Genomic DNA, 14,665 nt, shown 5'->3' with positions numbered 1-14,665 from the left:
AATAATAGCAAAGTCATTTCAAAGAGCTAAGGAAGAGAGAATAAATCATGACCTCATAAGCACCACTCCATTCTACCTCTTAATGTACTAAAATAGGTGTCATAGATTATGATAATCATTCATATAATAACACACACATAACATCACCATCATTAGGGTTGCCATTATAACCATTACATTTTTATTAACATTTTCTTCCTGAAATTTCCATTTGAAAGCCAACAGCAATTTTCTTTTGAAATAATTTCTAACTATGAATGGCTTCACTACGTATTTTGTTCTAAAGTCAACCTCCCCTGACAAAACCTGTTTAACTTTTTTCTTGCTCCTTTCCTGTGCCCTTCTAGGACAAAAAACAAAAAGACATTCTTTAAAGAGAGAACTATTTTTGTATGTCTGTCATAATTATACACAAGATTCAATTACACTGCTCTGAAATATTCATTGCAAATGTGTGATTTAAAGATATTTCATTTCTATTCACGTGGAGTTCCCATACTCACAGTATAAATATTTACAGTTAATTACGGAAAATTTCACACAATAATTCCAGTAGCAGGAATATATATTATTAAATGAGTCTTTAAAAAATTATCTTGAAGTGCGAAAAGAGACGGGTGTGGTGTATCTACAGTAGCCAGTGCTGAAGCTTTGGGATCTCTCATTTACCCAGGTCCTTTCCAAGGCCACATTCACATAATCATAAGGTTTTGTAAATTTACCAAATGGAGATACTTTCTCTTAGGATGACCTCTGTCTCTTTCCACTGTGAGTTTCCTCCCATTGCCTGTCTCCTCAGGTAGAGTGGTATTGACGTGGTCGTGGCATTTTTAGGATCTGCTTAAGGCTACGTTTAAGGTCAGGTGGCATATATTTATGTGGTTTGCAGCTGCTTCAATATATAGTTAAGTTACTGCCAGTCATACAGAAAAGGCTTTCAAAAATACATCTTTCCTGTAAACGCTGCACACATTCATACAATGTGGTCACATAAAGGCTCAGACCAGAGGTCCTATCTCCATGTGAGTGTGTCTTACAGTATCTGGCATGGAAGTTGATATGGTTTGGATCTGTGGCCCTGCCCAAATTCATGTGGAATTGTAACTCCCAGTGTTGGAGGTGGGGCCTGGAGGGAGGTGATTGGATCAGGGGGGCGGATTTCCCCCTTTGGTGCTGTTCTTGTGATAGAGTTCTCACAAGATCTTGTTGTTAAAAAGTGTATAGCAACTCCCCACTCTTTCTCTCTTCCTCCTGCTTTTCTTTATTAATTACCCAGTCTCAGGTATTTTTTTCTAGCAATGTGAGATTGGACTAATGCAGAAGTTTATTGCTAATGGAGGAGAAACATAGTTTGAAATGTATGAACTAAATTGCCTTTCTATTCTGAAGGGGCAACCAAAAATACACACCAAAAACTGGAGGAGGAGAGAGTAATAAACATCGATCAGGCGATTAAAAGTATGTATTAATTATACATATTGATATATACTAAGTATATATGTTAATTAAAAGTATACATTTCCTTTCTGGATTTTGTTGTGTTTACAGTATTTTTCAGCTTTTAAAATTTTGTAAATTGTTATGATTCTTTTTCTCAATCTATATAAATATTCACTTCATACCTAATTTCATTTTAGTACTTTTGTATTAACTTCTTAAAGAAAGGTCCCCAAACTGTGCAGGCAAAACCTGAATCTGCTTCCAACGGTAACTAACCCCTGATACTGTGAAATATTCTCTTACTTGAGGGGGTGAGTTCTTGAGCAATAATAAGATCATGTAGAGTAAATTCTCTTCTCGTTTTGGGGTTTCCATTTTTATTCTCTTTATTCATGAAGACTGATTTCTGCAACTATGAAATGTGACTTTAGTCTCATACTTTTACATTAAACTCTAACCTGTAGGAATAGTGATGAATTTTGGCCAGAGGTAGATCATTGATCATACTTGACTGATTGTACTAGCCAGGGCTCTCCAGAGAAAGAGAACAAATAGGAAATATATATATGGAAAGAGAGATTTATTTTAAGAAATTGGCTCATGCAATTGTGTAGGCTGGCAAGTCCAAAATCTGCAGGGTATGCTAGCAGGCTGGGCACCAAGAAGAGGTGGTGTTGCAGCTCAAATCTGAAGGCAGGTGGCAGGCAGAACTTCCTCTTCCTCTTCCTCATGGAGTCGGTATTTTTGCTCTTCAGGCCTTAACCTGATAGAGGGAGGTCCACCCACATTATGGAGGGTAATCTACTGTACTCAAAGTCCACTGATTTAAATGGTCATTCTATCTAAAAAATACCTTCACAGCCACATCTAGACTAGTGTTTGACCAAATATTCGGGTCCTGTGGCCTAGCCAAGTTGGCACTGAAGAATACACAGTGAAGGCAGAGAAGCAGTATTGCTACATTGACCAAAATTATGACATGAAAATATATATCCCATATTCTGTTCATTTGTCTGGAGGATGGACTCTATAAAATCGAGTGCAAAATTAGTAAGTAAAGGACTGGATAAAGCAATCTTTATCCAGATGCCAGAAAAGTACACAAGTTCTAACTCTAGATACAGCGCATAAGAAGAATGTTGAAATTTGACCAGATTATAATGTTGGTGTAGTCCCTAGGAAATACCTAGAAAAACAAAGATTACTTTGTATTGTATTTCTTTTAATCCTTTCAAGAATTCAAAACAAAAACAAAACAAAACAAAAACACACAAAGATATAACCATGTGAATCAAGATCCCTTACAGTTTTAATATCCTATAACTCAATTTGATTTTATGAAATGAAATTTAGAAGAGATGGGGAGGAACTATTGAAACCAGAAGATTGGGTAATAACTCTAGATTAGGTGTGTTAGCAGCATATGCTACCTTCTACCTCAGAGCCTATTAAAAAATTATCTAAAAATGACAGCTTTGAGAGGCAAAGGGGTTTTTAAAATCAGACATTTATAGCTTGTACAGTAATTCAAAATAGCTGATTCTCTAAACAATGTTTTAAAAAACTGCTTTTAAGGTGACTCTTAAGAAGTGCTTGAGAAGTTAAACACAAAATAACCACTCTTTTTTTTTTTTTTTTTTGAGACGGAGTCTCGCTCTGTCACCCAGGCTGGAGTGCAGTGGCCCGATCTCAGCTCACTGCAAGCTCCGCCTCCCGGGTTCACGCCATTCTCCTGCCTCAGCCTCCTGAGTAGCTGGGACTACAGGCGCCCGCCACCTCGCCCGGCTAGTTTTTTGTATTTTTTAGTAGAGACGGGATTTCGCCATGTTAGCCAGGATGGTCTCAATCTCCTGACCTCGTGATCCGCCCGTCTCGGCCTCCCAAAGTGCTGGGATTACAGGCTTGAGCCACCGCGCCCGGCCAAAATAACCACTCTTTATGATCTGAAACTTTAACATTTTGGAAACGGAACTCATGAGGTGAAAAACTTTTAGCTCAGGTTTCTTCTGACAAGCATCATTCTCTTCATGCCACTTTGCAATTTAATATGATACATCGTCTACCAAATTGTCTATATGATACATCGTCTATCAAATCAGCCTCCAGACAACATTCCCTCCTGTTAGTCTCTAATTTGATTCCTCTCTGCGTTCTACTAAAAGCCTGTCTGCATATCTCCTTTCACCTACACTTTATTCATTCTCTGGCTTATATGTCCTATTTCTTAATTCTAATCCAAATCTAATACCTTATTCAAAGGTCAGATCATGTCTTAACCCCTTAATAAATATAAGTGCAAAACAGAGAATCATCAAGATAGTGTTAAACCATTCAATATTTGTAGCAGTGGTTTTCAAACCATGCTTTTGCAAAACACTGCTTTTCCTCAAACTGATATAAGATTTCTTAATATGAGATAATGTAACTGCTAACATTTTAATATCAGTAGTCTTTCCCCAATCTGCATATTTTTAATGTAATTAGTTGATAAAATTTTTGATGCTAAAGAATTTGTTCTATAAACTTAAACTAATTTTTAGTATCAGCTAGAATTCACCAGATGATAAAATGAATGTCAATAAATGAATATTAATGAAAATTAAAGAACTATTTATTTTATCTTCTGGTGGGTATTAGCTGTCACTAAATTTTGTGCAAGCATTCTCCTCTCTTGAAAGGAATATCCTTCACTGTAAATTAATACATCAATATTCTGATTATCCATCATATTGCCCAAAGAATAAGTTTCTGGTAGCCATATTGGCTCAAAGCACACTAACAAATTGAGTTTCTATATCTGACATTTTAGGTTGTTTGTTTGTTTGTTTGTTTTTGAGATGGAGTTTTGCTCTTGTTGCCCAGGCTGGAATGCAATGGCACGATCTTGGCTCACTGCAACCTCCGCCTCCCAAGTTCAAGCAATTCTCCTGCCTCAGCCTCCCAAGTGCCACCATGCCCAGCTAACTTTGTATTTTTAGTAGAGATGGGGGGTTACTCCATGTTGGTCAGGCTAGTCTCAAACTCCCAACTTCAGGTGATCCGCCCGCCTCAGCCTCCCAAAGTGCTGGGATTACAGGCGCGAGCCACTGTGCCCAGCCAACATTTTAGTATTAATCCTGAGCTTTGACATCTCCACCAAAGCATTGCCATCACACAAGATCATGCAGAAACAGTCAGCCTTCCAACTTATCCTCATCACTCATTCTAGAAATGCAATGTGGATTTTGTGTTTATCCAGTTGTAAGTTATTCAAATACATGGACTATGACTTCCACTTCTTGTGTATCCTCCACACCACCTATCACATTATTGACATGTCAGAGACACTTAGTAGATGTTTGTGGTATTGTTATTTCTGCCATGGTACCCTCCAATGTTAGAAGGTCTACCAGTCTTCACCCAACTACCACCACCCACATGTGGTGGTGTCTTCCCAGCACCAATCCTAGCTGCTAAACTCTTGATCAAAACCAGGGAGTAATTGTAGATTAATGTTTTGTTTTGTCCCCAAACCTCAACCCCCTCAACACTGCACTGTTCCCCTCAGTGTATACATTTGCTCTCCTAACTCTGAACTACTGAAAAAGAAGCAACAGAAAAACAGAAAACACCCTTACTCACCTCTTTTCTGGCAGCTAAATTTCTAGAAACTCAAAGTGCACTGCCTGAAAGCCAGAACATCTGCATCAACAGCATTAGTAATATTAACTACTTTTATTAGAGGCTTCATTTATATCAGGCATTGTACTAAGCACTTTACAAGGATCACCTTGTTTATTCTTCTTAATACACCTATGAAGTATGTTCTCTAGCTTGGGGACTGTTTTCCATAAATTCCACGTTGGATCTGTTATGGAAAAGAGAACTAGGATTCCTAATGAGGCCTTGCGGTGGGAATGAGAAAGAAACAGCAGTGATGATGACTAAACCCCAGGCAGTCAAGAGAGTGTCCCTAGGAGAGAGAGATGATGACATCCAGGATCAAATACTCTTTGCCTCCTTACCTTAGGGCTATTCAAGGAAGAGGGAAGATTTTGTGTATATGGGCTAAGTGAACCTGAATTAACTGAGATTGTTTTCCTTAATAGATAAATTAGACATTCATAATAGAAATTAACTCCAGGTATGAAAAAATAAACCTGTATTTCTTGCACAACTCTATTTGTGGACTCACATAATAATATCACCCTTCTGCTTCTGGAAAAAATAAAAAATACAAAATCCTGAGATTCTGACATTAACATGCCTGTCCATGATCACACAGCTATTTATCGATGGTGTCCAGATTTAAAGTCATAAGGTCTAAATCCAATCTTCCAGAAAGTATGCCCTCTCTGTGTATCTTCGGGTCATCAAGGAAAGGTGAAAATGTATGTGGCTCACAGCACTGTTTGATAAAAATCTAATTCAAAATACATATATAATTTTAAGTTTTCTAGCAGTCACAATTTAAAAAGTAAAAAGAAACAGGCAAAAATAACTTTCATATTTCTTTTTAAAAATAGGTATATAAAATATTACCGATTTAACATGTAATCAATATTTTTAAACTTTTAATAAACTATTTCACATGTTTTTTAATATAAAGTCTTCAAAATCTGATGTGCATTTTATACTGACACTACATCTCAATTCAGTTTAGACACACTATAAGTGCTCAATAGCCACGTGTGGCCAGTGGCTACTGTATTGGTCAGTGCTGGCTCAAGTGAAAGAGTAAAGTGATGATACAAATTCATCAGAAGGGACACTTTATGGTCCCCACTCATGTTGTCCCCAGACACTCATTCCATAGTGTGCAGCAGGAAGCACAGCCCTCCTGTCTTTCTCAGAACTTTACCTTCTTTGAAAGAAAGCTAAGATTTTTCAGGAGTCGAACTTAACATTTTCTTCCAGTAAGACAACTTTCATTTTAAAAACATCTCTCATTTTAGTTAACAGCTTTATTGAGGAATAACTGACATACAAAAACTTACTTTTATATAGGAAGAAAAGTTTTATTTTGCCTTAGTAACTGTCCTTGGTTTTATTGATGAACTCAGTTAAGTCTTGCCACCTATAAGGTAGGTACCACTAGTGTTATTTATCCAATGTCCTAACATCAGGAAATTGAGGCTCAGACTATTGAGAGAACTTGTCCTAGGCGATTCAGCTAGAAAATTGGGGCATCTGAGTTCAAAACTAAATAGGTTGCCTCCACTTCGCAATACTGTAAATATCAGGAGAATCTGTTTTTGTATTTTTGGGCCATAAAATGTGAGCAGCAGAGATGGGGAGGTGGGAGCATTTTAACATAATTACCTTGCAAAATAGAAGAAACAAAAATGTCTTTATGCAAATTCCTAGCTAAGCAGTCAAATTAGCATACCTTGTTATGCTTTCTATTGTTTTATGTAATAATCTGGCAATTTGGCAATTGCATAAAAGGATATGTACCGATGATTCTAATAACAGATAATGCCTTTAGGTAATGCCTATTTACTTATATATGCATTTGTTTGACCATTAGGTCTCTTATAACTTTAGTATTTGTAAACGATGAGCTTAATAATAATTTAGCATGTTTGCTGAACACATCACAAAGTGGGAGTACTTTATAAGACAGAATAGTGTGAGATTTTTAGTATTATGCTCTCATGAGACATTCAAGCACTTTTGAAACTGTGTTAGCTGGTGTTGCCTTAGGGTTCCCCATAAGGTTGTAGTCAAGATACCAGCCCAGGCTGTAGTCATCTGAAGGCCTGAATGAGAGGAAAGTTTTCATGGATGTACTCCCCCCAAAAGAGCAATTTCTGCAATATTTTAGAAATATGGGGGCTGCCAATATTTTTCCTCTAAAGATGTTCCTTCCCTCCTCATAACCTGGTCACCACTGTCCACTATTGCCTTTGTCACCATTAACTAATATGGAGAGAATCCCACACACACCTAAGTTGCATTCTTCCTAGATGCAGACGTGCCTGAGCATTTCTGGAAAATGGATGAATCAGAGCCACAAGGAATCAGTTTGAGAAAATTAAAAATAGCTTTAGAGCAAAGAAAGAGAAGTGACATTTACTGTTTCATCTAATAAAAATGCCCTGAGTAAAAGAGTGCGAGGAGTGATATAGAGCGAGTGTGTCTCATCTCGTTCTGTGACTTCCCTCTTCCTCATAGGCTCTCTCTTCCTTCTGTCTCTCCGGGAACCCGAGGCGAGGAGCCTTTGGCAGAATTATAAGACAGCTGCCTAGCTCAAAGGTCTGAGAGATACTGAGCACACAAAACAGCACTACTTTTGAACTTTAGAAGACTATAGAACAAGAGTGGGATTTTTTCGCATTTGGAAATGAAGCCAATACAGATCTAAAAAGTCAAAAAACTTGGCGAAGCCTTGACATACCTAGAGCACTAGCACATCAGCAGTGACCAAGACATCTCTCGACACAGAGCATTGCCCCAGTGACCTCAGCTGGCCTTAACAAGGCAAGAGCAGCACACTCAGGGCAACACATTCATGAGACACCTACATATACACAAACAAGCAACACGTGGCAGCCTGCATCTCCTAGAGTCCAGCTAAAGAAAGGAAAGTGTTTGTGTGGTGGCCAAGAAAACTGTTTGAACACCTATGGGAATTTACAGGAACTCCCAGAAATAGTTGAGATAGGGACACCTGGAAGCGGCTGGAGATCTCACAAAGGCAGGTATACAGTCAAAGAAATAATTTACATGACCACTGCTATGAGCCTAATTTTTTTCCTAGCTTTGTATGGTCTGGGCATGGGTTATACCCTGACTCATTAAGCCCTATTATCACATTAGCACTGTGCTAATCCCTCTACTGTTACTCAGACTCCAGCTCATCTTAAATGCTCACTGATGCTCAATTAATCTTTCCTGAACACAAGAAGGAAAATTAATGTGTCAGTGGAGGACAGGATGAGGAGGATGGGCCAAAGGAGAACACTGTTGTAGGAGACGCTAGGAAAGGAATGGCAGTAGGATGGGTTATGGAATTGTGTTGGAGGACCCATCCTGCAGTGGCAGACCGCGGGGGCTCCAGTGATCACGGTGAGTCCTGACCCTGGAGCTGGGAAAACAAATGCTGAACGGAAGCCTCCCCGTTAGTCAAGTCCTAAATTGAGAAGGAAGGAAGCAGACATGATTGGTATTCTTGCAATTAATTATTATCAATACAAGTTAGAACCAACAATCCCATCTAACAAATCAAAAATGTAGTAGGAATTTCATTGCTTTATCGGGAGTGTTTTTTTTTTTTTTAATGTCTTATGCTTGCTTTAATAGAAATTTCCCTCAGTTCCCCAATTCTGTAACTGAGCAACAAATGTCACACTATTTCAGAAATTCAAATTATTTTGCGTAAATAAATAGGAAAATGATTCGTTTTTTCAAACTTCCCTAAACAAGGGAGCTGCCAAAAACAGTAGGAGCATTTGTCCACAAGAGGGCGCCAGAAGCTGACGGTTTCTGAGTTTGATGACAAAGTTAAAGGAGGAAAAACACCAAGTAAAAAGCGATAGGTAGATGTATCTGGTTCACATGCTTGCCTTATGCTAATGCTTACATGGTATTGAACTCCCTTTAGAGATTCAGAATGTTAAATATGTAAATAGCAACCTCTGAGCAAGGGAGATAGTGGTATCATTCTGTTAAAATTGCCTTGCAACAGTGGGGTTTTTAAAAATGAATTAATTTGAATAGGTTTTCCTCCACTTAAAGGGGAACTGGAAATGGCATTTCAATTATTAGAATCATTGATACATGTCTTTTTATGCAATTGCCGAATTGTTACATAAAACAATAGCAATCATAACACGATAGCTACCGAAGTATATCATTGTTAATTTGCTAAGCAATGCCAATTGTAAGGATTTGGATTTGAAATGAAGCTGCAATGTAGAATACAAACAGAAGATTTCAGAATACTCTATTATAAAAAGAGAGAGAAATAACGTTGTTTTTAAAAGGGAGAGGAGACAATATGTGATAGCAAATTACAGTAGAAATAGATTTAATTTTTTTTTTTTTAAAGAAAAGGTCAATGGTACCGAGGAACTAAGGGCTCAGCTATTTTCAGCAGGAGCATGTGAAACTGATGACTGTATGACAGGTGCACACCATATAATTTTACTCATATTATTCAGTATCTCACAACTGTATTGTTACTTTTACATGTAAATAATAACAGTGTTAATGAGTTATATCATTTCATTGTATCTTATATTTCTCCTTTCGGCACTTAAAATTGTAACCCAAACACCACACCCTTTATTTTATTTATTTATTTAACTATCTGTTTGCTTACTTCTAGAGACAGAGTCTGACTCCGTCACCCAGGCTGGTCTTGATCTCCTGGCCTCACGATGTTGCCCAGGCTGATCTTGATCTCGTGGCCTCAAGTGATCCTCCCACCTCAGCCTTCCAAAGCACTAGGATTACCAGCATAAGCCACGTCACCCAGCCTACACCCTTTATTATGTAAGGGTAGGGTAGTATACTTGATAATCCTAGAGTCTTGTGGGCCAGTCAGGCAGACACAGCATTTAAAAGAATAAACAAATGGACAGTGGAATCTTGGAGTGGATTCTCTATTTAATTCATCTCTTAGTGTATTAGTTTTCTATTGCCACATAATTAGTTATCTCAATACACAGTGGCTTAAACCAACACAGATTTATTATCTCATAGTTTCTTCAGGTGTGAGGAATTCAGGAGAATCTTAGCTGGTGTTGCCTTAGGGTTCCCCATAAGGTTGTAGTCAAGATACCAGCCCAGGCTGTAGTCATCTGAAGGCCTGAATGAGAGGAAAGGATCCACCTCCAAGATTGCTCACTTGGAGGGGGGTCTCAGTTCCTCACCTATGGACCTCTCCACAGAGCTGCTTGAGAGTCTTCACAACATGGCAGCCGTCTTCTCCATGATTAAGTAGTCCAAGAACCACATGTCTTTCATGATCTAGCCTCAAAAGACAAACTCCATCATTCCCACAATATCCTATTGGTTACACAGGTCAGCCCTTTTCAATGTTGGAGAAGACTATATAAGAACATGAATACCAGGAGGCTAGAATCCTTGAGGGCCATCTTGATGTCTGGTGCCACACCTAGCTCCTCCAGTGTTCAAGGTATTTATGGCATCCCCATATGGCCAACATAGATGTAGGCAGAAAAGTATCTTTGCCGAAGGCCTTTTCTATCTCCTTCCTCCCACAGCCTCTACAACCCTCTTCATATCCCTTTTCTCCTTGCCCTCATCTCCTTCAACCAAACCCTGTGAGTCAGTTGTCTGGTCCTTCCTTGTTCGGCTCCTTCCCATTCCATTGCCAAGTTGTTGCAGAGATTTTCAGTTGCTGAAGGCAGAAGAGAGAAGAGAAAAAATCTTCATTAAGGTCGGTCTTTTACATTTTCGGTATAAGGCCATTAGCTTCTTCATACTACCACATACTAGTATATTGTTTGCACTTTATTGTACTAAAGAATACCTGTCTCCTTTTTGAATCAAATTTGCCACAGCCTTGTATTCTGGCTCTCAACAGGAGTCAGTCTTGACATGAGACATGTGGTGGGGAGATGAGGGGAGGGGAGTCAGAAATCCATACTGCCACACAACAATTGCAATCCACAAATTACGTGTAGATTATTCCTTTGGTATACATCTTGTCTAGTAAAATGTAAGCTTGCAAACGTACACCGTGATTACTTAGGAGAAGATTAGAGATTCACTGAAGAGGGGGAGTCTTTGAAATGAATTCAAGGAACAGAATACCATGGTGTCTCCCTTCACCTACATGAGAGGACAGGGGTGTGTTTCCCTAAAAGCAAGCCAAGGAAAGGGGACCCTAAGAGGACCACTCAGAGATGAAAGTTTTCTCCAAGAGATAGTTCACTCCTTAGGTGGAAGTTTGCTGAGTGGCAACACTCTGTAGGCAAATTGATGAGAGTATTTGGGGAAGCTCTGACATGTCTCCAGGTATTTCTCCATGCATGAAGAAATGAAGGCACTCTAAAGGAATCTGTAAGCAGGAGACCACTGGAACAGCCCATAATGGTAGAGCAAGAACAGACACTTACAGGCAAAATGGCCTACACCTCCAGCATTTAGCTGGCCCTAGATGCATGAATTTTCCCATTTTCCATCATTTTGCCTGCTCTGGGAAGGAAACTGCATGAGTCTAGCAGGGTAAGAACTGAGATCAGCCAGTAAGAGCATTACAAACACCAGGAAACTACAGTGCAAAGATCCCTGTGGGTGGAGAGGAAGGCAGAGAACACAGAAAACCATCCCACAAAAGAGAACTAGTGATGAACACCTGCCAAGGTAAAGAGTAATCGGCATTGGTAAAACAGCCCCAGGCCAGACACAGCGGCTCATGCCTGTAATCCCAGCACTTTGGGAGGCCAAAGTAGGTGGGTCACTTGAGGTCAGGAGTTCGAGACCAGCCTGGCCAACCTAGTCTGTACTAAAAATACAAAAAATTAGCCAGGCATGGTGTCACATGCCCATAATACCAGCTACTCGGGAGGTTGAGGCAGAAGAATCGCTTGAACCCAGGAGGCAGATGTTGCAGTGAGACAAGATTATGCCACTGCACTCCAGCCTGGGCAACAGAACGAGAGTTCATCTCAAAAAAAAAAAAAAAAAAAAAAGGAAGGAAGGAAGGAAGGAAAGAAGGAAGGAAGGAAGGGAGGGAGGGAGGGAGGGAGGGAGGGAGGGAGGGAAAGAGAGAGAGAAGGAAAGAAAGAAAGAAAAAGAAGGAAGGAAGGAAGGAGAGAAAGAAAAGAAAAGAAAAGAAAAGAAAGAAAGAAAGAAAGAAAGAAAGAAAGAAAGAAAGAAAGAAAGAAAGAAAGAAAGAAAGACAGACCCAGAAAAAAAAGAATAATAATGAATCCCATAAAATATCCAGTAACATCTAACAATTACTGAGTAAATGCTTTACATAAATCAATTTATATGATTCTCAGGACTATAAGTCATTATTTAAAAAGTCATTATTGGGATTGTGAGGAAGGGTCACTGTGGAGACACATAACCAAGGTGACCAAGCTTGTGCGTGGTAGGGGCTCCGACCCCAAGTCTCTCACTCAAGAGTTCATGATCTTAACCCCTTTTTACTGCCTCCTTTTTAACCTCTTTACCTCTCATCACACCCCTGCCCCGGACCTGGACGCTGGAAGAGCCAAGAACAGGGTAGTGAGCTGGAACTGAAAGAGGATGTGAAATAAGGAGACAGAAAAAAGAGTTAACACCTCACCTGTCCCCACCCACATCACTAATTCCTGAAACAGCGTCCAGCTGGAGGCTGAGGCAGGAGAATGCATGAACCCGAGAAGTGGAGGTTGCAGTGAGTGAGATCACACCACTGCACTCCAGCCTGGGCGACAGAGCGAGATTCAATCTCAAAAAAACAAACAAAAAAACAAAACAAAACAAAACAAAAACAAAAACCAGAGTCCATGCTAAGCCTAAAGGGAAAAATTTTTAAACTGGAGGCAAGATTAGAATGCTGGTTTAGAATGGACTTTTAAACACTTGGTGGCCGGGCGCAGTGGCTTACGCCTGTAATCCCAGCACTTGTGGAGGCTAAGGTGGGTGGATCACCTGAGGTCAGGCGTTTGAGACCAGCCTGGCCAACATGGTGAAAGTGCATCTCTACTAAAAATACAAAAAGTTAGCTGGGCATGGTGGTGCATGCCTGTAGTCCCAGCTACTCAGGAGGCTGAGGCAGGAGAATCTCTTTGAACCCGGGAGGCGGACGTTGCAGTGAGCCGAGATCGTGCCACCAGACTCCAGCGTGGGCAATAGAGCAAGATTCCATCTCAAAAAATAAATAAATAAGGCCGGGCGCGGTGGCTCAAGCCTGTAATCCCAGCACTTTGGGAGGCCGAGACGGGCGGATCACGAGGTCAGGAGATCGAGACCACCCTGCCAAACCCGGTGAAACCCCGTCTCTACTAAAAAAATACAAAAAACTAGCCGGGCGAGGTGGCGGGCGCCTGTAGTCCCAGCTACTCGGGAGGCTGAGGCAGGAGAATGGCGGGAACCTGGGAGGCGGAGCTTGCAGTGAGCTGAGATCTGGCCACTGCACTCCAGCCTGGGCGACAGAGCGAGACTCCGTCTCAAAAATAAATAAATAAATAAATAAATAAATAAATAAATAAACACTGTTAATGACTGACAAACTACGAGATCTGTTAAAAAAAAATGCTGTCAAATAGTGGAAAAGGAGATCAAAAATCAGCAGTGATATATAGTGGTGGAAAAATAAAGCTATTTTCTGATTGTATACTATGGAATCCAGATCATTCAATAAATGCTTATGCTTTTATAGCTGCCTTTAGTAGTTTGAAACTGACAAAGTTCTGCTTATCCTTCTGCCATGCAGATCAAGAGAGTTAACTCACCAATGTCTGGAGAAGATTAATTTTAGTCATAAATTTATTAAAATATAAGTCTGGAAGGACCTTGAGAAGTATCTATCTATTCTCCTTTCAAAAGAATGTGTTAAGTCTGACCAATAACGAAAAATAATTGGGCACACAATGTAAATGAAATATAAAGGAAAAATGATTATTGTTTTCAAAGAGTAATTGAATAATGACAATAAGAAAAGAAAAAACTAATAGGATATTTGCATGTTTTTTCAAAAACTCATAACTCTGAAAATTTACAACTTTAAAAATTTTTCTTATTAACTGATTCATCTTTTTACTTTAATACTGGCAGTAACAATAAATAACTCAAAACAGTCAAAGCTGTAGGATACATGGTGAAATATTCTAACTTCCATAAACTACAACTTAAGAGTTTGAAATAAGTTAGACAAAGAACCTTTATTTTTCTTCTGTTCACAGATATAAAACTATTCTTTAAAAAAAAACAGATTTTCTAAAGACCTCTTTTGTTTCTAGCAAGTTTACACATCTAAAACTCTCTCAACAATTCTTGAGGAAAAAAATGTCAAAAACATTGATATTTTGTACCAGATTATTTTTACCTATTTTTACTCTGCTCATTATGATGAATCATGAAAAATTCTTTCCTCAATATTTTTTTATTGACTAAATGACTTTCCTAAGATATTTTACATATAAAAGAGGTCTCAAGAAAAAAAAAAAAAACACCCTTGTTAGAAAACCTAACTTGTCTACATAGTCTTTAAAGTTCACTAATCTTGGAAAGGAGGTAATCTCTAGATGAGAAAAGAAGCCATTTCAAGGAGCTGAAA

The sequence above is a fragment of the Theropithecus gelada genome, chromosome 6, assembly GCF_003255815.1.
Source record: "Theropithecus gelada isolate Dixy chromosome 6, Tgel_1.0, whole genome shotgun sequence".
Classification (NCBI taxonomy): domain Eukaryota; kingdom Metazoa; phylum Chordata; class Mammalia; order Primates; family Cercopithecidae; genus Theropithecus; species Theropithecus gelada.
The sequence above is the reverse complement of the archived record's forward strand: the minus strand, read 5'-3'. Positions refer to the sequence as shown.